Below are 24,514 nucleotides of genomic sequence, written 5' to 3' on the forward strand. Positions count from 1 at the left end.
AGGGATACCTCTGGATTGCCCTGTATTGCTCCTGCGCAAATGGCGCTGTCAATCACGTCACGTGGGTCGGACCTGACTGTGCAGGTGCATTACTTCAGTGCCTGTGCAGTCTGTGTCGGAGCTGCGGTAACGGCTGCGGGGACATCTGCGGCAAGGGACATGCAGGGAGCTTGGGGTGGAAGGAAGCCCAAGTAAGTAGTGCCGATTTTAATACAAAATGTCTGATAACTTATTTGAGTGTACTTTTAAAATGCTACACTACAAATGCCCCACCATCATTCTGCTAACACTAAAGCTAGCCATACACCAGTAGATTTGGCATCACAAACGGATAGATCCCTCTGATTGAATCAGATTGAAGATGGAACATATTCTACTGAACACAAGATTGTGAATCGATTTCAGCATGAAACCAATCACAATCTGTGGTAGTTGTGGTACTGCTGCTGCTGCCGCTGCCAAACCCGCCCCCCACCCCCAAACACACACACACACACACTACCTGCTTTCGGCCAATACAAGATCCCCCCGACCTCCGCTGTGTAGGGACGTCATCGGGTCTGCACTGAGCAAGCGCAAACCTGTTCAGATGACATCACTACACCACGTGACCCCCGCTGTGGAGTGCAGATGATCCCGAGAAAAGTGGGGAAAGATTGGGGAACATTACTGGGAACCAACTGCAACATATGGAGCATCACAGTTCCATTTCACATGTGGGCATGCAGTATATGGTCAGTGTACAAATCTGCATAATCACTTTCAATTACATCTATCTTTAATCTACCTGACACGCCCAAACAGAACATACAAATCTACTGATAAAAAAAGACATAACATACTGTAGTAACAATGACAAACCTGTGTCCTCCTTCTGTTCCTCTGACCAAAGTGGCCAATCTTCAACGAACAGCTCCATGCTGATTACTCTCCAGATTTTGTTCTTTTTATTGGTCTTTTTATAGTCCTCGTTGGCCTTGTCATACAGTGCAGGATGCTCCTGCACCTTTACAATAAGGTCCTCGATGTCTATGTTGATTTTGGGGCCCATTTCTTTTTCTGCTGCGACACAGCTCCTGCTCACGTCCATCCACGCTCCTATCTGGCCCTAGAAAGAAAGTGACAAAGCGGAAGTTGCCTCTTTGCCTTCTGGGACTGATTTTCTGCGTTGACAACGGATTAAAAACGCACATAGTGTGCGTTTTACATTGACTAACATTGCAACGCATAAAGCTAGCGTCGGCCAAAAAACTGCGCCTGGGTGCAGTGTAACGCAACGCACAAAAACGCTGCGTTATATGTGAAAGCTAAAATGAAAGTCTATGGACTTTCATTTTACCTTGGTTAACGCAAACTTTATCCCTTGCGTTGAAACGCAGAAAATCTGCCCTAATGTGAAAGAGCCCTGAGTATTGAGCTGCACCTGTGCAGTGAAAGGAAGCACTGATGAAGGAGCACTTGTTTTTTCTGTGCTTGTGTGAATCAGAACTTGCAACTGCGCAGTTTCGATTCACGCGTCATCAGTAGAGGGAGCTTGCTGGTGTTCATATTCAACTGGGTGGCATTGAGCAGTGCCAGGCCACTTGAGTAAAGGTAATCTAGCCCATCATGGTCTTTATTTAAAAGATGCTAACCCAGTTCAAGCGTACTTTAACTTTCCAATGCTCAAACTTAGCAAATCTCTATGTACAATGTTTCTCCATAGAGAGAGAGACTTGTTGTATAGAACATGCGTGCTACAGAATCATGCAAATGCACCACCAATTCAATCTCTTTCAGCACATTTTAAAAACATTCTCTTAATACATTATTTCTCATTCATTTTATGTATTCATAACCTCATCCTTGGACTTCCAGTACCAACCTTATAAAAGCTATTCATCGATCTGAACACCATTGCCAATGTCTATATGTTGCCTAGGTGCTGAGTATATTTTAGTTCACATGTATTTTTTTTACAGGGTTCATAATTGTATTAATGATAATTAGCTGTGTAAGTGGTGTGGAGAGGTCTGCTTGTATTGTATATATTGTATGGCAAGTAATAATAAGCCTATAGCTCATGCAGCAGGATGCTGGGATATTAAGGTAATGGCAGACATTTAGGTGCATTAGATCATTTCAGCAAATAATGTAAATTCAGAGCAAAGTACACAAAGAAAAAAAATCAATAGCAAAATGACTACCTCTCATGGAAATGAATATTGTCTCTTTGTGTAAAAGCCACACCACTCTTTCTGAAAAGTTTGAATTTAGAGATGTTTTTATAAATTTGTACATTGAAAATAGCTGCTTGTTAAAATAGGTGTCAGGTGTTGCCGACATACATTACCAATATATTACCATACCAATATTCTACTATCAGATTGTCTGACACCTGGCCCGTAACCTTATGCATGGGGGTGTTGGGGTAGGAGTATTAGGCATTAGAAGGAGTGGTTAGTATTAGAATAGGGGCCAGGTAAAGCCATAGTAAAATATTGGTTATGAACATTACAAATATTTTAGCTATCATCCTCACCTGGTACCCAAGCCAACTAGTTCAATATATATATATATATTTTCCTATATATTCAATATATAGGAAAAGACTAAGGAAATTTAGCAAAACATTCTTTGGTCAGGATCTTGATGATTCCTCTTTGTTTCTAGTTCACATCTGTCATTCTGCAACACATAGAAATACAGTAATAGTTTTAAGTTGTCAATGGTTTTTATTGATTTTTCAGAATAAACACTTTAGAACAAGTGTATGTACAACTTTTGAAATGTTACAAACACGCAGCAATATTACAAAAGGTCACAAATGGGATTGTACATTGGTTTGTTAACTTAGAAAGTTTCACTTTAAAGCAGATCTAAACCGGAAATTGAACAAGACAGATTCCCAAAGCTATTGTGCTAATTTATTTAAGTTATAGGTATTATGTTTGGGTCCAAACTTTTCAAATTCAACAACTCATTCTGTAGCTACCCTTCCCTGCATCTGTGAACCTATGTAAGTTTCATATATGTAAACTGAGATGTTAAAATTGCCCACCATCCACTTCCTGCTACAAGTTTGCTTCCTCATTTTAGACACACACTTTTTACCCTAATTCAAGATTCAAGCACTTTATTTTCATTGTGTTGCACAACAAAATTACTTTTTATGACAGCCCCACGGTGCATATAAGGAACATAGTGATAGCAACAAAGGTAGAAATAGAGGAATTATACATGTATGCCAGGGATTTCAAATATTTAAACAATTTGTACCCAGTGTTAATTATTTTAGAGAGTTCTGAGTTTAACAAGTTTATGGCAGATGGGAAAAAGCTGGTTTTCAGTTTGTTTGTGTGTATGCGGATTGATCTCAAAACAAGTACCTGATGGAAGGATCTCAGATAAGGCGTTTCCGGAATAAGTGTGATCCTAAAGTGGGAATACTGGGCAGTGTATCTATTGCTTTTCCTATTTTTCATGTAACAAGCCTGAATCCATAGAGGAGATAAAATATTCTCTCTACCACTCTACTTTGTTTCTATACATTCTGTCTATGCATCTAACATCTTAACTCTTATTAGATATTGTTTTATTCAATGCTGGGTTTAGTAGAGTTTTAAATAAATACTATAACTGGCTGCGGTAGAATTATTAATTAGTGACAATGTCATCAAATATACACCTTATTTGAGCTCCTTCCATCAGGTACTTGTTTGAGATCAAGAATGAGTTATCTGTATGTATGTATGTATTAAAAAGCTGTTATTTCCCACAATGCAATGAGGTTCACAGGCAGCAAACTGTGAGGTCTGGAAGCAGGGACACACACACACACACAGGGACAGGACGCAGAGACACTTAGGTATTATTATATAGGATAACACAGTGTTGGCTGCGCAGCAGTTACAAAACACACAAAAACTGTCCCAGAACACAATGAAACATCAAGACAAGTTCTGTAGGATCTTCAAATGAATTCTATTACTTTAAGAATGTTTGGAAGAATGAAGACATTAACTAAAATTGGCCAACTGTTGCAACTTTATACTAGTAATTATTCGCATGACTCAGTGCCCAAATATTACTGTTCTGTAAGAAAACTATTATTTGAAATAAAATGACTTGTTTAAACATTGCTTCGTAAAATTGAATTAAACTATGGGGAAAAAATGATTAAGACTGTGCCAAGTGGACCTTCAACTAACTTGGGTGGTGGATCTTCATATACAGTACAGTAGCTATTCATGCACCTAGTGCCCAGGTGGTTAACTGTCATACTTTGCTTCCATTGTTGGGCATGGGCACATGTATTACAAATGACCATAGTTTTGTCAGAAGCGGAGGTATAAAAGGCCACCTGGACAGCAAAATTCTTCTCAACAAACCTAAGATTGACCCATTCCTGTGTACTTCTGCTGACTGATGGAACCCTCTTTACAATGGTTATTGATATGTATGCATTGATAGGATCCTACACACCACTAAGTGCACCCACATACATGCATCTACATACACAGGGCACTCACATATGTACACTGCACTCACCTCCCAATTTGAAGTGACAGCAGGAACCCACCACCGCAAAGAATTGGCATCCCTCCTCCACAATCTGATGACATCCTTCTAGAAGCCCCAGTGAGACATCAGTGATGGAGCTGTTGGTGCACATGAGTGTGTAACAAAGTTAAGGGGAGAGAGCTTTGCTTTAGATTGAAAAATGTTGCAGAAGTTTCCCTTCATGATGGTGCTCACTTGGGGATAGATATATTATATCAGGGATAAACATTAAAGAACATGCCTTACAGTGTGCCTAATCACGTACATTTTAATCAAAGCAATTAAAACACAGCCAACTAAGATACATCTGCTGGAAATGTCCTTCCTATTTCCTTTGGTAATAAAACCCATCAAAAAGTTGTTCCGTTATGTCATCAGTTAATTTATGTTGTAAACAAAACCATTTGTCAATTTTAACATCTTCTACGCACATTAGATCAGGATGAGAACAAAGAATTTTATTAAGGAACCTTATCTGCATTCAGAAATCTTCATGAATTGTAAAATGTGTGCTGTATACAGATGTGGAATATTATCAAGCATGAAAATTAAACATAACTGTCAGCACTGTGAAAGGCTGATTGTAATAATTACAGCCTGTTGCCTCTGTAAAAATGGCCAGTTGATAATTAAGCCAATGACAGTAATTGTAAGTTCAGGATTTACCTGTTTAACTGGAAAGTGAGATTTCTCCTCACTTAACTTGCGTTTTCACTTTTCTATGGTGTATTCATCCTTTAGTAGCATGCAGAACCCATAGTGATACTTTCAGCATGCATTTTAGTCATGCTATCCGCCTGCCATTTGTGTATTTCTTTCCTCTGTGTTATGAGTATTTCTTGCCAAGCAGCCTGTTCTGTACTATTGAAGGTGAGGGGGAGGATGGGCAGAAGGCTACCCACTGTGTGAAAAACAATACCATAAAAATTGCTGTATGTTGTAGTCGTGGATGATTGATCTCTAGATGAAGGGACACCAGATTTTGAACAGTTCTTCCTGTGTAGCAGAACTTGCGGAGAAGCAGTTGATCAGTTAGACAAGGTGATAGATTTGAAAGGCTATGATTTGCTGTTTCCTACCTACAGTAGGTTAAATCATTATATGATCATTATAAATCATAACCTTGCAGTGGAGTAGCTACGGAGCTGTGGGTCTCAGCACAAGTTTTACATTGGGCTTTCCAAGCACTTTATACATAACAATTGATACAGCGCACCAAAACATGCCAAGGACAACTACAGTGTCAGAGGTGCAAGAAAGGGAAAGGGAGCAGTTTCTTAATGGTTACTACTATTCAAGCATCTATCAAAGTGATTATTACCAGCACAGGACCAAGAAAGAGTTAATATTGCAGTTGAGGTAGGGCCCCTCTGGCCCAAGGGCCCCAGTGCGGTCGCAACCTTTGTACTCTCTATTGCTACACGACTGTAGCCTTACAAATCAATCAACTCAGCAAACTGATCACCTGGCTCTTTATTAGCTCTGCTATAAATGAACAGCTCTCTTACATAGGCTGCAGTACTGTTTGCAGATCTAGTGGAATGTGGCAAAACTCAGAAATTATGGTGTAATGGGGGGCATGGGGCAGGTGCACCTTCAGTGATGATACCTCTATAAATATATGTTTATGTGTCTCCTGAGGAATCCAGCCATGATTCTTTTGTGTACCATGTTTGTCTGAGTTCTATAGGGACTTTTATGTAGGCATTTGCACTGAATTGCAAGGAAGGGCATTTCCATTACAAATCGTTGGCTAATGCTACCTTGTTAGCACTTTATTTGCAGTGCACTTGCAATGATTTTATGATTTGCGTGAGTGCTTGTTGTAGTGGCAACCAGCACTCACGCTGCTTGTAGTGGCAACCAGATAATCTGTGATGGTTTTGAACGCTGCTTGTAGTGGCAACCAGATAAAATGTGATGGTTTTGAACGCTGCTTGTAGTGGCAACCAGATAATCTGTGATGGTTTTGAACGCTGTTTGTAGTGGCAACCAGATAATCTGTGATGGTTTTGAACGCTGGTTGTAGTGGCAACCAGATAATCTGTGATGGTTTTGAAACATAAGTACGTAAAGGTCAAAAGTAGGCATCGACGTAAGATGTTATTATTCAAGAGCAACTTCTTAATTCTACACAGTTTTATGCAAAATAGTCAGTGGAGCAGCAGGCTGAACTGTCATGAAAAACAAAACAGGTCAACCTAAAATGTGAGCTCACAGGCTGTGGTAGATCCAAAGTTGCCATACACTTTTTATTTTTTATTTTTTTTAAAACCATCAATTTTATTGATCAATCCAATAAAATGTTGTAGCACATCCATGCAGGTATTCATAAATTCTACAACTGATTGAGATTTATCGACTGTAAGAAAAGTTTCAATCCATTTTCTATAAATTTATATATACATATACAGTATATATATGATAATTTTATTGAATAAATGTAAATGATTGGTTGTATCATAATTGCCCAGCTTGATAAATATTCCTTAACGTCTCTTCAGTATTATTCGAATGTTTGTTTCTCTCATTTATGATGTATGACCTGGGGGCAACCAAGCACTGAGGAGCACACATCAGTGAATGGGGGACTGTTTGCGAACCCCTTAGTGAATCTGTGACTGGGAGCAATTTATCATCTATTTTTTATATGGATCTATATCCTATTAACTGTACTCCTAGATTGTTTCCAAGTTGATATTTTAAAACCTAACCTACAGCTCCCACCAAGCAAGAAATGACTAAACATATGTTTGATATGACTTGTTTTAGGGCCTGTACACACTGCTGCGCTTGCGCTGCGTTTTTAAAAACGCATGTGTTTTTAAAGAGTAACTGTCAGGCTGCAAAAGCTAATTTAAACCTCTATTCTCCTGTGTTAAACAGTTTAGAAGGAAGCCAAAAAGGCAATACTGCAGTTAAAAATCTCTCTTACTTTAGATGTTTGCTGACAGCAAGGCTCCGTATTCCCAGGCTCCTAAGGAGGACTCAAGCCGAATAACAGATACTGCAAAGCATTCTGGGGCCCTCCCCTGGCTGCTAGTGAGGCTCAACAGCATGTAACAGTCTAGCTCACAGCACTAATAAATCTCCGGGCAGAGTACACTGCAGGAGTCCGCTATTGGTCCTATCCACATGGCTAATTAATATTCACTGCACAGTAGTGTTATTCATTACCAGCGTTTGTGAGAGTGGAATCATCAGGAAGCAGGCAGGACATGACGACACATTTGGCTTCATAGGAGACAGACAAACATGGAACCTGCCATGAGCTGTCAGGAGCATCATTCTCTGCAAATACTATATAAAAATTATGTGAAGTGCAAACGTGGACAGTGAAATGCATATGTAATGTAAGTACAGCCAATCGTTAGCTACTGATATATGTGTTTATTTTCTCTGAGACCTTATACCTAACAGCTCCTCTTTAAAATCGCAAGGTCTTTTGAAAAATAATGAAAATCGTGATGACTTGTACACACTGGTGCAATGCGTTTTTAGAAAAACGCAATCGCAGTGCCTGCTGCACTTTTTTAAGCGCAGCGCATGAAAAACGCATTAAAAACGCATGCGCTTGCGTTTTTGCCTGCGTTTTTCAGAAGTCAGTATCCCAGAAGACTCTGCAATCTCCTGATTTGTGTTGAAGTGTAAACTAGAAAAAAAAAAAGGATTCTTTAGCCAATCAGCAATTACAAGAAAAACGCAAACGCACCAAAAACGCAGGCAAAAGCGCATGCGTTTTTAAAACTACATGCACTTTTAAAACGCATGCGCTTGCGATTTTGCTTGCGTTTTTCAGTGTGTACAGGCCCTTACTCACTTTTGTATTACTAAGGCCCATATGCAATTATATTTTTCTCCTGAGTTTTCTCCTAGGAGATAATTTTTCATCTTCTATTTAAAGTAACTTTTCAGCACTTTTCAATTGAAAAAGTATCAAAAAGTAGGTGAAAAAGTACTATCAAAATAATTTTGAGTATTTTCTTGCTTGTTGATGGTTTAAAAGTCATTTTATTGACAAGTTTAAAATTATCACCTAGGAGAAAACTCAGGTGAAAAAATTAATTGCATATGGCCCTAAGTGTTGAAAAAATTATTTTTTAGATAAGATGAAAAATAATCTCCTGGGAGAATACTTAGAAAAAAAGTTAATTGGATAAGGGGGCCATTAAGTCTAATTTTAATTTGGTCTAATCTGTTATTATCTGACTCACAGTCCTGACTTGATTGTAATAATAGGTTACTGTCATCAGAATTTTTTTTCAGCAAGAGTGAATTAACAAAAACAAAGCAATATACTACTGCCAATAGATCAAACCCTACACAGGGTATTGACTGTCATCAGAAATGTAAACTTCTAACAGAGGTGCCAAGTGTATGTTGGACCGCTGGCTGTGTGATACTCCTGTTGTTTATTGCCTGATGAAGCGGGGATTTGCCTGCAAAACGCATTGCCAGTTGTATCTAGGAGTATTTGGCTCCACCCCTGGTGGAGGGGTGTCACCCCCTTTTCTTTCTTCTATATACAGAGAACGACTTCTTAGTCCTGAGTGGGGACAGGCCTAAGCTCCCCACCTGCCTTAACAGTAGTTGGCTTTGAGGTAACCCAGGTTTGTAAGTATAAATACTTACATTTCATATTTCTCCTACTCTTCCAATACATACTACACTATATTGGGCTCTCAGTTTTCTGTTTTATATCTCATCAGTGCATGGCATGGATTCATGTGGCTCTATGAGGTAGGACTTGAAACACCCAGAGTTACAGACTACGCAGCAAGCTCATGGTGAACCAGAACTCCTAGTAGTGTGTAAGGAGGTACAAAGGATCAAAAAGCCCTCTTACTAAAATGTTATGCAAAACAAAAGTTTTTCTTCACACTTCTTGGAGTTCTGGTTCGCCATGAGCTTGCTGGGTAGTCTAAAACAATCCTAACATGCACATCTAAACTGAACTAAGAAGTGCATCATTATCCTTCAGCCATTTAGTTGGCACTTGATTAGTTAACACAGCTGCTGGATAACTGGCACTTGGAGACTTTTTTCGGCTAATACAGCATCCACATCTAGGATCAGTAAAGATTTGTATTGAGGTGAATGTTCTGCTCTTCCATTGTAGCTTTTCCTGGCTCTGTTCCTTTCCTGCTTATTCTGCCTCAGACAATAAAACACTTCATGTCTGTTTGCCTGTGCCTCATCATTGCGGCCAATGCTTTCATCAGCACCACCAACGGCTACATCATTAGAAAACATAAGTTAACTTCGCTGCTCTCCTCATTGCTGTAAATCAACAGAGGAGCTGTCAAGTGTAATATATAAGCTCTATTTCAGAAAATTGCACTTAAGTCTACATCCAGCTGTGTTGCTGTTTCTGAGCCAGGCTCACAGTAATCTTGGAAGAAGCCAACCCTGGTTGTTTTTTCCGTTTCTGCAACCCAGGCCCAAAGAACCTGCAATTCTCTCACAGTGGGCTACAACATCTCATTAGACGTTATAAATAATATATACATAAGACAGGGATCAGTGAAGTGATATGAGACATGAAAGTAGCAGTGAAAGGTAACAACAGGGTGTGACTTACTGATAAATCAAGCATGCACAATGCATTTTCTCTCATATCAGCTGTCAAAACACTTCAGAAGTTCATTATTCCCATCATCGTTTGAAGCCATCCCATTCCTGAAAAATGATTTCACAGCAACATCAATCTGCATACCTAGATATCTATAAGACCTGAGTCCAGCTGTGCTTCAACATCAGCTGGGCCTATATCCATCATTATATATGAGGTGTGCCCAATCAGTGAAAACTGTTGGACAGAGACAGTGACTCAAAAAGTTTTTAATCATTAAAAAAAATCATTCCTACATGAAGGCAACATCATTAAGACTAAGGGCCTGATTTATCAAGCTGCTCTGCTGTGAAGGAGCCCCCGTTCAGCCTGCCTTACTTAGCACCTCTCACTGCTATGTAAGGAGCGTGCCTGCAGAGGTTACGCGCAATGCTTACATAGTAACACACATAACTATTACTGCGGGCGGTCCTGCGAAGTATTATTACCGCGATACTTCACTCATGGCCGCTACTATGTCAATTTACATAGTTAAAACTATGTAAATTAACTTAGTAGCAGCCGCGAGTGAAGAGTGAGAAAGACAGGCTAAGGGCCCTTTTACACTTAATGCGTTAGTACGCGTTAGTGTGCGTTAGTGTGCGTTAGTATGCGTTTTCTCCATAGCAGTGCATTGTGAAAAAGATTTCAGTTAAAATGCTTATAGTGTGAACTGTGCCACAAAAAAAACAAGGGCATTGCTTTGAAAATAAGTTTTCTTTCAGTTAAAACTGAGAGCAGCTGATTAAAGTGGATCCAAGATAAACTTTTACTCATTGCTCCTTTCATATAGTTTATAGGGCATTCCTCAAGCCAAATACGTTTTTTGTTTTGTTTGAATACTCTAATTCCCTATAAACTAAACAAGCCTCACTAACAGCTTTTCACAGTGCCTTGGCACTGTAGCAAGGGCTTATGGGAGCTTAGTCTGGGCAGGAGGAGGAGGGGGCTACTAGCCATTGATTTCAGAGACAGAGGGGAGGAGGGAGGAGGAGAGGGGAGTGAATTTACACACAAGCAAGCTGATATCATCTCCAGCCCTCAGCCTGTGACAATGTTACATAGTTACATAGTTATTTGGGTTGTAAAAAGACTTACCTCCATCAAGTTCAACCAGAGAAATGTGACAAACAGAACATGGCTGCCCTCATTGTATCTCAGGAATAAATAATCATAAACTTTTGAAGCTGTTTGCAGCTAGATATGCTGTGTAAACTATCTAAACTTTAAATAAGATATTGTCATGCTTGGGGGTTATACTTTGACCTGAATAATGGAAGAGGCTACACAGGTTGCCCAGAGCAACTGCAGCTCTGGGCTTCCGATATCGCTACACATGAAACACAATGACAGCGCAGTGCTGCCTTAGCGATAGCAAGCATTCAGACAGGTACAAGACAGGACTAGATTGGAGCGTAACTAGTAGCAACCGCAGCTCACAGTCACGTCCACAGAAGCAGAGCAAGCAGGCTAACAACAGTCACCAGCAAGCATCCATCCAGGCAAGACTACAGCATAGAACGTAACTAATAGCAACTGCAGCCTTTAGTTACGTTACCAGAAACTAGAGTAGCAGGAATACTGCCAGTCACCAACGTGGTGATGGCAGAATCCAAGCTATCTGGATAATGGACTTCACTGACCCACCGCGGATTCAGCAAACGTCCATCAAGCATGGAACTAGGCAAGACACAATAATAAGAAAAATAACAAACGGCTCAACTAACGGATAAATATATATTAGCAAGTCAGGTCGCATAGAACTACAATAACAGAACTATACAGAGTAACAAGGTGCCCAGAAGACCAACGTACTGGCCGCTATGACAGGCAGGGTCTAAAATGGGAGGCAGACTTTTAAACCGGCATCAGCCAATGGATGCAAGTATGCAAATTTGAATTTGAATGCAAAGCTGAATAGTAATCATTCAATCCTGAGCTGACTTGATTACCATTTGGTGTAATTGCCTTCTTAAAACAGAAGGGAATTTGCAATAATTCAGTTATAAGTGAACATTTGTGGTTACCCACAATGCATTACTACTAAATATGCAAATTATCCCTTTTCGCCCTTGTTAAAGAACAAGCGACACCCATGCTAACCTAGAAAGAAAAAACACATATATAAGTAGATAAATACTACTTCTACTTACATAACATATTTATTGTGCTATCCACGTAATGATTCATGTGAATTTTACAAAGGAAAAGCAGAAAATCATATTCTAGGCAGTGGCCATCTTGCCAATTTAATGCTGACATCATATCTCCCTGACTCTTGTTTCCCCCTCTCCTTTCTCTTGCTCATTGTGTATTCATTAGCTGCCCTCCTCCCAGAGTCTTTTTTTTATTAACACATCCAATCACTGAGTCACCTCAGACTTGCTTGTAAACACAAGTGATCAGCTAGGCAGGGAAATAAATGGAAGAGGAGGAATATATTATAGATAAAAAGAACTCCCAGCATTCAAAAGAACTACCAGCATTCAACTTTTTGGCACTGTTTGGCACTATAGCCAGTGCTCCTAAAGTATGTGATAACTACAAACCATAACAGCAGAAAAAGTTTTGAATGCAGGATTAGCATCTTTATCACTTAATACACTCAGACCAGTTGCTGTTGAAATTTGATTTTTATGGTGACAATACCGCTTTAAGCAAAGCAAGCATCCAGAACCACTGGTGTATAGCAAGCCTATAGCTTTAAGTTTTACACAGCCATATCAAACCCACATGTAGACAGCCTGTTTCGGACTTTTGGTCCTCATCAGTACATGGCAGCGATTGATAAGGCTGTATGAAATAGGGCTTGGACCAGTACAACAGAGTAAGCAAGCAGCTCAGGGTGACCCAAACTATTAGGAATGTATAGATTACCATTTGCTATCTGGCTGTGAATGCAAAGGACTCCCATAGGAAATACATGCAGTATTATGTAACAACATGCCTGCAGGAAATCCAGGGCTATCTGGCCACAGCTCAGCTGCAACAAACACTTGGTGGAATGATGACAGCATCCTAAGCTGCCCAGAACTGCAGAGTGATTGCAAATGACAATGAGACTCATTGCGAATGCACAACCGAATGCAAGCAGATAAGCCAAAACTGTCCGTTTGCAGCCCCACTGCAACGAACAGAACACGCTACAGGAGGGAGCCTTACAGATATATAGACAAGTTACTTGTTATAGTGTAAAAGGGGCCTAAGTCTTATATTGATTAATGGTTTGATTTTTAGGCATTTTTATCTGGTGAAAAGCATAGTAATTCTTAATGTGTTCTTTTAATTTACCTTATATTTTCTTGCACCACATCTATATTGCTGTCACAGTGTGTTTTGATTTTAAGAACAAAAATATGCTTACATCACCCTCCACACTGAAATTGAAACATTAGATATCAGAAATTCTTAGAAGGACTATTTTGTTTTCAGAAATCAAAAGCCATCTAGTTGCTTACTTAAAATGCATGTGTGCATTCTAATTAGCCAACATTACTTAATTAGCTGTTAGTGTTTACCATGATTAGTGATAGTGAATTCTGTAGATACTGTAAATTAGATTCATTCAATTAACAGACATGATCAGTAAGGGTTTTGCTGTTTCTCCTCTCCTCGTATAGAATTTGGCTAGAAGTCTATCTGCCGAATGTTTCCTACTGTATTGGCATTGCTGGTGAAAGCGTATGATTTTTTTTAATTTAATGTAATGCATAGGGTTTCTTCTTTTGTATGTTTATATACAGGTAGTCCCCGATTTACAAAAGCCCGACTTACGAACAACCCGCCGATACGAACGGTATGGATTCAGTGTTTCCATGGGAACAAGCCCCCCCCCCCAAAAAAAAACTTCAAATTGGACTTTCAAATTAAAAAATTCAAAGAAAAAAATGGTGTTTAACCACTTGAGGACCGTGGGCTTTACCCCCCTTAAGGATCAGGCACTTTTTTTCCATTCAGACCACTGCAGCTTTCACGGTTTATTGCTCGCTCATACAACCTACCACCTAAATGAATTTTGGCTCCTTTTCTTGTCACTAATAAAGCTTTCTTTTGGTGCTATTTGATTGCTGCTGCGATTTTTACTTTTTATTATATTCATAAAAAAAGACATGAATTTTGGCAAAAAAATGATTTTTTTAACTTTCTGTGCTGACATTTTTCAAATAAAGTAAAATTTCTGTATACATGCAGCGCGAAAAATGTGGACAAACATGTTTTTGATTAAAAAAAACCCATTCAATGTATATTTATTGGTTTGGGTAAAAGTTATAGCGTTTACAAACTATGGTGCAAAAAGTGAATTTTCCCATTTTCAAGCATCTATGACTTTTCTGACCCCCTGTCATGTTTCATGAGGGGCTAAAATTCCAGGATAGTATAAATACCCCCCAAATGACCCCATTTTGGAAAGAAGACATCCCAAAGTATTCACTGAGAGGCATAGTGAGTTCATAGAAGATATTATTTTTTGTCACAAGTAAGCGGAAAATGACACTTTGTAACAAAAAAAAAAGTTTCCATTTCTTCTAACTTGCGACAAAAAAAATTAAATCTGCCACGGACTCACCATGCCCCTCTCTGAATACCTTGAAGTGTCTACTTTCCAAAATGGGGTCATTTGTGGGGTGTGTTTACTGTCCTCGCATTTTGGGGGGTGCTAATTTGTAAGCACCCCTGTAAAGCCTAAAGGTGCTCATTGGACTTTGGGCCCCTTAGCGCAGTTAGGCTGCAAAAAAGTGCCACACATGTGGTATTGCCGTACTCAGTAGAAGTAGTATAATGTGTTTTGGGGTGTATTTTTACACATACCAATGCTGGGTGGGAGAAATATCTCTGTAAATGACAATTTTTTTTTAATTTTTTTTACACACAATTGTCCATTTACAGAGATCTTTCTCCCGCTCAGCATGGGTATGTGTAAAAATACACCCCAAAACACATTATACTACTTCTCCTGAGTACGGCGATACCACATGTGTGGCACTTTTTTGCACCCTAACTGCGCTAAGGGGTCCAAAGTCCAATGAGTACCTTTAGGATTTCACAGTTCATTTTGAGAAATTTCGTTTCAAGACTACTCCTCTAGGTTTAGGGCCCCTAAAATGCCAGGACATTATAGGAACCCCACAAATGACCCCATTTTAGAAAGAAGACACCCCAAGGTATTCCGTTAGTAGTACGGTGAGTTCATAGAAGATTTTATTTTTTTGTCACAAGTTAGCGGAAAATGACACTTTGTGAAAAAAAACAATAAAAATCAATTTCCGCTAACTAAATTGTATGTAAAAAAATCAAAAGATTGTCATTTACAGAGGTATTTCTCCCACCCAGCATGGGTATGTGTAAAAATACACCCCAAAACACATTATACTACTTCTCCCGAGTACGGCGATACCACATGTGTGGCACTTTTTTGCACCCTAACTGCGCTAAGGGGCCCAAAGTCCAATGAGTACCTTTAGGATTTCACAGGTCATTTTGCGACATTTGGTTTCAAGACTACGCCTCACGGTTTAGGGCCCCTAAAAAAAGCCCCCTGGGGACTCCTGATCACCCCCCCCCCAAGCAGATCGCAAACCGCAGCGGAAACGCTCCGGTGTGCACTAGGCCTCTGTTGATACCCACCAGCTCCTCTGGCGCGGTCTCTTTAAACCAATAAGTTACTGTTGCACCAAGCACTTACACTTTGTATCCTTTAGCTATTCTTGTATTATTGGTGATACTGCAGATCACTACATAATCAGGAATAGCGTCTGTATTATAGGTGATTCTGCAGATCACACATAATCAGACGTCTGAGTAGCTGCACACGATCGTCACAGAACAACAGACCAACAGTTATGGAGGCACTGTGTGCACAAGTCCAAGCCTTGACCACGGTCATGAACAATCTAACGGCCACGGTCAATGAACAGCAGACCCAGATCAATCAGCTGTCTGCTGCGGTTCGGGCTTTACAGGACTCCAATTCACCAGTGCCATCCCCTCAGGTCATGGAACCGAGAATTCCCCCACCAGAGAAATTCTCAGGTCATCAGTCTGATTTCAGAAATTTCAGAAATCGCTGCCAATCTTTTTTTGAGCTTAAGCCGGTATCTTCCGGTACGGAACAACAGAGGGTCACCTTTATTAAAACATTGCTTACGGGGGACTCTCAGACCTGGGCCTATAGTTCATCCGAGGATCATGAAGCCTTAGAATCTGTGCAGAACTTCTTTGACGCCATGGCCGTAATATATGACGACCCTGACATCTCCACTACCGCTGAGAGGAAGCTAAAGACTCTCCGGCAGGGTCATAATTCGGTGGAGAATTATGCGGCAGAGTTTAGACGTTGGGCTGTGTCAGCTAGGTGGGGACAGTTTGCTCTACTTGATTTGTTTTCTGTCAGGCCTATCAGACTCCGTCTCAGACATTATGTTGAGTCACCCAGAACCCAAGACGTTAGATGAAGCAATCAGTTTGGCAGTCAAGATTGATCGTAGGGTCCGCTACCAAAAGCAGAGCAGATCCTGAGGCATTGTTAAGCCTGTTTCCATGGCTGTTTCTTCCTCTATCTCCTCAGATGAGCCAATGCAGATTGGCCATTCTCGCTTATCAGAACTGGAGAAGACCAGGAGGAGAAAGGAGGGTCTATGCCTGTATTGCGCAGAGAAGGGCCACTTGGCACAGGTCTGTCCTAAGAAGGCGGAAAACTCCTCCGCCTAGGCGTAGTTAGAGGTTCTACCCTAGGCGAGCCAGTTTTACCTCTATCAGATAAAAGGTTACTTTTACCTCTTTCCTTTTTGTGGGAGGATAGAGTTATACATACCCAGACATTCGTGGATTCTGGTTCTGCAGCCAATTTTATGGATGTGGAATTTGCACATAAATGGGGTATTCCCGATCTGCCATTGGACAGACCTATTTGTGTTACTGCTGTGGACGACTCTCCGCTTCAGAATAGCCGGTCCCTATCTCAGACTCCTCTTCTCACTTGTAAGGTGGGGGTGCTCCACAGGGAGAAGATTCAGTTTTTTGTATTGAAGATGGCCACTTCTACAGTAATTCTGGGTATGCCGTGGTTACAGAAACACTCTCCCCATAACGATTGGAGCTCAGGTCAACTGTTGAGCTGGTCCATTTATTATCATCATCATTGTTTAGAGAGGGTTTCTGTTTGCACTACCCAGATTCACTTGGAAGGGGTACCACCTCAATACTCTGAATTTTCCGATGTTTTTTGTCCCAAAGCGACAGACAAGCTTCCTCCTCATCGGAGTTTTGACTGCCCTATTGAGTTGAGGCTTGGTACCATGCCCCCTAGAGGTCACATTTATAATCTTTCCGGGCCAGAGAAATCTGCTATGAAAGATTACATTAAAGAGAATTTGGCCAAAGGGTTTATTCGTCCATCTAAATCCCCTGCAGGGGCGGGATTCTTTTTTGTACAAAAAATGGATGGGGGTTTGCGGCCCTGTATTGATTACAGGGAACTTAATAAGATCACTATAAAAACCGCTACCCACTAGCTTTGATTGACAGCCTTTTTTCTCAGATCACTAATGCCAGTGTATTCTCTAAATTGGACCTTCGTGGGGCATACAACCTTGTTCGTATTCGTAGTGGTGATGAATGGAAGACAGCCTTCAACACACCCGACTGGCATTACGAATATCTTGTTATGCCCTTCGGGTTGTGTAATGCCCCAGCCGTTTTCCAGGAACTCGTGAACGAGATTTTTAGAGAGGTTTTGGGTCATTTTGTTCTGGTATATCTTGATGATATTTTAATTTATTCTCAGAAATTGGCTGAACACAGGAATCATGTTAGATATGTCTTGTCAAAACTCAGGCAGAATAATCTCTATGCTAAGATTGAAAAATGCATCTTTGAGGTGACCGAAGTACCATTTTTAGAATATATTATCTCCACGTCGGGTTTGACCATAGGTCCTAAAAAAGTGTCAGCTGTTTTAGATTGGCCTCAACCCGTCGGGTTGAAGGCACTCCAGCGATTCTTAGGTTTCGCAAATTATTACCGGAGATTTATTAAGGGGTTCTCCTCGGTAGTGTCTCCTCTTACTGACCTCACTAAAAAGGGGGCAGATACTTACCATTGGTCCAAGGAAGCCCAGTCTGCCTTTGCTTTACTGAAAGAATTGTTTTGCTCTGCTCCTATCCTCCGTCATGTTGACGTGACTTGTCCATTCATTTTCGAAGTGGATGCATCTGAGATAGGGGTAGGAGCAGTATTGTCTCAACATTCAGGGTTCCAGGGTCGGTTACATCCTTGTGCCTTCTTCTCCCGTAAATTTTCTCCGGCAGAGAAGAATTATGACATAGGGAACCGGGAACTTCTAGCCATTAAATTGGCTTTTGAGGAATGGCGTCACTGGTTAGAGGGTGCGGAACATGTTATCACTGTGTATACGGATCACAAAAATCTAGAGTATATTGAGGGGGCCAAAAGATTGAACCCTCGACAAGCTCGTTGGTCCCTGTTTTTTTTTCTAGATTTAGATTCATTATCACCTACAGACCTGGTAATAAGAATGCCAAGGCGGATGCTTTATCCAGGTGTTTTGAACCCGAATCCGCTCCACCCTCGGAACCAGTGACCATCCTGCCAGACAATGTGGTTTTGGCCGCTATTGAGACTAAGGACGACTTGAGGTCCAACCTGAGGTCTTTTCAGCAAGACTGCCCCGGAGGGAAACCTGAGGGGGTTCTCTTTGTACCTTTACATTTAAGACTCCAGGTTCTGGAGTTGTTCCACAGCCATAAGGTCGCAGGTCACCCGGGTTATGCCAGGACTGTGGAGCTGCTCTCTAGATCTGTCTGGTGGCCATCTATGTGTTTAGACTGCAGGGAATTTATAAAAGCCTGTCCTGTTTGCCGCCGGAGTAAACCGTCCCGTCAGGCTCCTGCCGGTTCCTTACAGTCTTTGCCTATGCCCGAGGAGCCATGGACTCATTTGTCCATGGACTTTGTGGGAGAACTTCCCAGGTCTGAGGGAAAATAGTCATTTGGGTGGTAGTGGACCGCTTTAGCAAGATGGCCCACTTCATCCCGCTGGAGGGACTCCCCTCTGCCCAAGAATTGGCTGACCTGTTCGTACACCACATCTTCCGTCTGCATGGCATTCCAGAGAATGTGGTATCGGACAGGGGTGTGAAGTTTGTGTCGCAGTTTTGGCGAGCTTTCTGCCAGCATTTGGGCATGAAACTCTCGTTTTCTTCAGGATATCATCCACAGACGGACGGACAGACTGAAACAGTCAATCAGGCTCTAGAACAATTCTTACGGTGTTATGTGTCAGATGTCCAACATGAGTGGGTAAAATTTCTTCCATTCGCGGAATTCGCACATAACAACCTTAAGAGTGGGTCCTCCGGCTTCCCCCCCCCCCCCCCCCCCCGGTGCTAATTGATGGAGATCCTGAATACGAGACCGAACCTGAATACGAGATCGAGGAGATTCTCGATTCTCGTTTTGTTCGGAATTCAGTGCAATATTTGGTCCACTGGAAGGGGTATGGGCCTGAGGAACGGTCATGGGTTCCAGGACATCGTCTTCATGCGGAGGAACTCAGAGACAGGTTTCATGAATTACATCCGGAGAAACCATGTAAGACGTGTCCGGAGTCCACGCCTCAAGGGGGGGGGGGGGTACTGTAACGAGCGGCGGGAACACGACAACCGCCGTCCCCGCCGCTCAGCTCGGAGCCCCACACGCTGGCTTGTCGCCGGCGCGTAGCATCAGAGCTATGCGCGCGCGCGGCCAGCGGCGAGACCTTTACGCGTCTCGCAGGCGCGTCAGCTGACCAGCTGGTCGGCTGACGTCACAGGGAGCACTCCTCGCTCCGGATTGGCCAAGCTGGCGGGGGCGTGTTTGAGAGTCCCCTGCCAGCATAAAGACAGCGAGCTGCCATTAGCTCACTGTCTGTTGTTGCATACACTTCGTGCTAGCCCTCAGACCCTAGACTAGATCCCAGGTGTTGATGCCAAAGACTTCACACCTAGCCTAGGAAATATTGTTATTGTATTGATTATCTGTTTTTGACTCTTGGCTTAACTCTGACTCTGATCCCGTTTTCTGATTCTGTACTTCCGCCTTTCTGCCTTAAAGTTGCTGAACCTCTGCCTGATTACCGATTACTCTCCTGCCTCACGATTTTGTACCGATACTTACCTCTCTGTTGCTGAACCTCTGCCTGATTACCGATTACTCTCCTGCCTCACGATTCTGTACCGATACTTACCTCTCTGTTGCCGAACCTTGCCTGTCAGACCATCCTACTCACCAGTGGGCCCTTGCCACTGGTGAGGTGTGCTCTCTGTTGATACCCACCAGCTCCTCTGGTGCGGTCTCTTTAAACCAATCAGTTACTGTTGCACCAAGCACTTACACTTTGTATCCTTTAGCTATTCTTGTATTATTGGTGATACTACAGATCACCACATAATCAGGAATAGCGTCTGTATTATAGGTGATTCTGCAGATCACACATAATCAGACGTCTGAGTAGCTGCACACGATTGTGACAGATTGATTACCCGTTGACGATTTTTGCCTGTACTTGGACTACTCTTTGCCTGCTGCCTGCACCGACCTCTGCCTGGATTTACTATGGCATCATCCTCCAGAAGGTGTCTCACCGCGGAAGCGCTGGCGGAATTGGAGGACAGCGATCTGCAGTCACTGGCGGACTCCAGTGACAATGACAGTGACGCACCTGGGGACCTGTCATCCGACCCAGATAGCGACAGCGACTCCATGACCAGCGAAGTTAGTGATGTCCGGGTTTGGTGCCCCATCGACCTTTCTCAGGCTGCGCCACCGCCCCCACATTTCCCTTTTCCTGGGGAACCTGGCTTGAAGAAGGAGTGCGAGTGCAACCCCCTGGCATACCTACAGCTTTTCTTTTCGGAGGCGGTTATTGAGAGGATAGTGGAGGAGACTAATCGCTATGCCATCCAACAATTGGCTACTCCTCAAGGACCCTTTTCCAGAAGCAGGACCTGGGAGCCGGTAACAGCAGCGGATATCTGGCTGTTTTTGGGCCTGATCATTCTGCAGGGAGTGGTGGGGAAGCCCCTGCAGAAATGGTACTGGAGCATGAATAAGATCATTGCAACCCCCTTCTTCGGTACCGTTATGTCCGAGTACTGTTTTTCCCTAATAATGAAATTTCTCCACTTTTCTAACAATGAAACTTTTGAGGAGTCTACCCACCCTGCTCCAAAACTAAAAAAAATCTGGGAGGTCTACCAGATGGTGGTGGAAAATTTTAGGACCACGTATGTGCCACAGAGGGACATCAGCGTGGACGAGAGCCTGATGGCCTATAAGGGGAGGCTGAGCTGGCTCCAATATATTGCTTCCAAGCGGGCCCGCTTTGGGATAAAATCACACACTCTATGTGAGTCAAGTACCGGATACATCTGGAATACTATTTTGTATACGGGAAAAGGCACAACATTTTGTCCCAGGTTTAGCGAGTTTGGACTGGCGACATCGTCTGTATTGTCCCTTCTGGAGCCTTTGTTGGACAAAGGCTACTGTCTCATCACAGATAATTTCTATACCTCCCCTGAACTGTCTGAGATTCTTGTAAAGCATAAGACTGACACCTATGGCACTGTTAGGGCTAACAGGAGGGAGATGCCGTCGGCCTTTGCCAAGAAGAAGCTGAAGACTGGGGACATAGCTGCTTGGCAGAAAGGGAAGATGTTAGCCCTCCGGTGGCGGGACAAAAAAGACGTCTGTCTCCTCTCTACTGTTCACGACACCTCCACTGTCCCCACCAGAACGAGAGGAGGAAAAGATATTGCAAAACCGCAGGTCGTGGTGGACTATAACCACACCATGGGTGGTGTGGACAGAGCTGAACAGGCGGTGACCTTTTATCCTGCTGTAATGAAACAGTAGAAAAAATATTATAAGAAGATTTTCCGGGACCTGCTGGAACAGGCAGCACGGTGGCGTAGTGGTTAGCTCTCTCGCCTTGCAGCGCTGGGTCCCTGGTTCGAATCCCAGCCAGGGCACTATCTGCAAAGAGTTTGTATGTTCTCTCCGTGTCTGCGTGGGTTTCCTCCGGGCACTCCGGTTTCCTCCCACATTCCAAAAACATATGGATAAGTTAATTGGCTCCCCCTAAAATTGGCCCTAGACTACAGTACCTACACTACATAATATAAACATATGGCAATGGTAAGGATTAGATTGTGAGCTCCTTTGAGGGACAGTTAGTGACAAGATATATATATACATTGTACAGCGCTGCGTAATATGTCGGCGCTATATAAATACTAAATAATAATAATAATAACAAAGCATTTGGAATGCATACATTCTGCACAAGCAGGGAAGTGACAGACCAGTGACGCACGCTGACTTCATCTGGAAACTGTGCGAATGCATCTGTCTAAGGTACCAGACTGCATCGGATGCCAGAGTTGGACGCCGTGCCTCTTATGTGGTAAATCCGGAGCGCCTCACTGGCCGCCATTTTATGGAATACATTCCACCAACTCCCCAAAAAAATGCCCCAACTAGGACATGTCATGTATGCTGCAGCAAAAGCGACGAGAAGGGGAAAAGAATCAGGAAAGAATCACGATTCTACTGTCCAGACTGTGATGTTGCCCTGTGTGCAATTCCTTGCTTTAAAATATACCACAGACGGGAGGTGTATTAGGAGTATATATGTACATACTGCATAATCTGCTGCCTTATTTGTACAGTTTTCTTTCAGATTATTGATACATTTATTTACTTCAACAATTTTGTGTTCCTGACTTTTATTTATATGCAGAATGTCTACCACACTTTTATTCTAATGTATTTTGGTGAGTTAAGACTTAAAAATTGGAGGCCTAAAATTCATGAAAAAAAATGTACCGCTTTTGACTCCTAATTCCTGACAGAAATGCACCGCCAGGGAGGTTAAATAAAATCTTTGAAAGTAAAGAATTATTTAATTCAGTTTTCCTCCCCAATATATGGAAATATCTGATTAAATATCTGAAATTAATACAATTTAAAATGGTGACAAGGTGATAATTTACCCTGACAGCAAAAATTGATACATCTTCACCCAGTTTATGCTATAAATTTGAATGGTTGGGGGACAGAATTGCATACTATATGTGGTGGAGCTGCCCAATTTTGAGATATATATGAGGCCACCACTTGTGACTACATTTGGTCTGGCTGAAAAAAATAGAGAACCTGACTTGTTTATTGATTAAATAGGTGGGCACGCTGTAGCACAGAAACTGATAGTTAAAAACTGGAACAATTCAGAATGCATGCGATTAGAGGATTGGGTAAATAAGATGTCAAGCTTCATTGAGGAAACTACAAAAAATCAAGCAAAATTACTGCGAAGAGTTATACAAGCTAAAAGCAATATGGAAAAAATATATACGCCGCAGAAAAAAAGGGCGCAGGAGCCCTTACACAAAAAACGCCATAGGTGCCTATGATAAAAGCCGCATTTAGCGGCATTAGGGGGAAATGTGGGCGCATGGCAACGGCCGTTAGCGGGCACCTCAAGGCACCCAATTTTATCATTGTTGCCATGGCTTCCACAAAGCAATGCCGCAATATAGCTATCTGAGTTACGCCAATCCTGCTGTGCTCCCATGCTGGGGCATGCGTCCCCAAGTGTGACACCTATTCACTTAGGGACGCATGTCTGTTGTGAACAAAAACTGTTTTTGGAGAATTTATGCAGTATCACGCTACATAAGGTTATTGTGTTTCGTTACAGGAATCCAGGTTTGCAGGAGAGCGCAGCAGGATTGGCATCACTTTGAAACATTTCTGGAAATAACTGCAGCGAACTCTATCAGGTTCTGATTTGTATTGTGTGCAGCTATTGGCGTGGATATTCTTTTTACTTTGGATATAGGTATCTGCAAGCCATTTTTTTTCTGTAAGCCTGCATTTATGTGAGAGGCCTAACCATATGTATATGTGATTTGTGATCAGGTGTAGGTATACAATCTAGAAAGGAATATCTAGGCTAATAAAGGTCAACTGCTGTACACTAATATCGGACCTGTGAATCATTATGTAGTCACCAGCACAAAGGCACTTTGTTAGCAAAAACAAGCAGCACTTTGCACCTTATGGGGATATTTATGGCACATAGCACTTTCCATATAGCTTAGTATACATAGAAAAGTATAAGAAGGATTTTATATGGTTTATGTTTACAATGTGACTATTACACACAAACACAACAGTATTAGTGTGTGTTTGCAACCATTACTTACACCCCAAAAGTTAATTTTTTTTAAAGTATGTATACAATTCCTGATCTATAGGCATGCATGTAACATTGTATTGTGTGGCTGTTTTATACACACAC

At 41.9% G+C, this 24,514-nt stretch overlaps 1 long non-coding RNA gene across 1 annotated transcript in view; it reads left to right on the top strand.

Annotated features, from left to right (window-relative positions):
* The window catches only part of LOC137503912 (uncharacterized), a 122,747-nt gene extending 98,553 nt beyond the window's left edge, over positions 1–24,194 (top strand). The window contains exon 3 of the long non-coding RNA XR_011019373.1: positions 23,912–24,194. This is a non-coding gene — a long non-coding RNA (uncharacterized lncRNA). The remainder of the gene's footprint in view (positions 1–23,911) is intronic.
* Positions 24,195–24,514: the final 320 nt, after the last annotated feature.

The sequence above is a fragment of the Hyperolius riggenbachi genome, chromosome 1, assembly GCF_040937935.1.
Source record: "Hyperolius riggenbachi isolate aHypRig1 chromosome 1, aHypRig1.pri, whole genome shotgun sequence".
NCBI lineage: Eukaryota > Metazoa > Chordata > Amphibia > Anura > Hyperoliidae > Hyperolius > Hyperolius riggenbachi.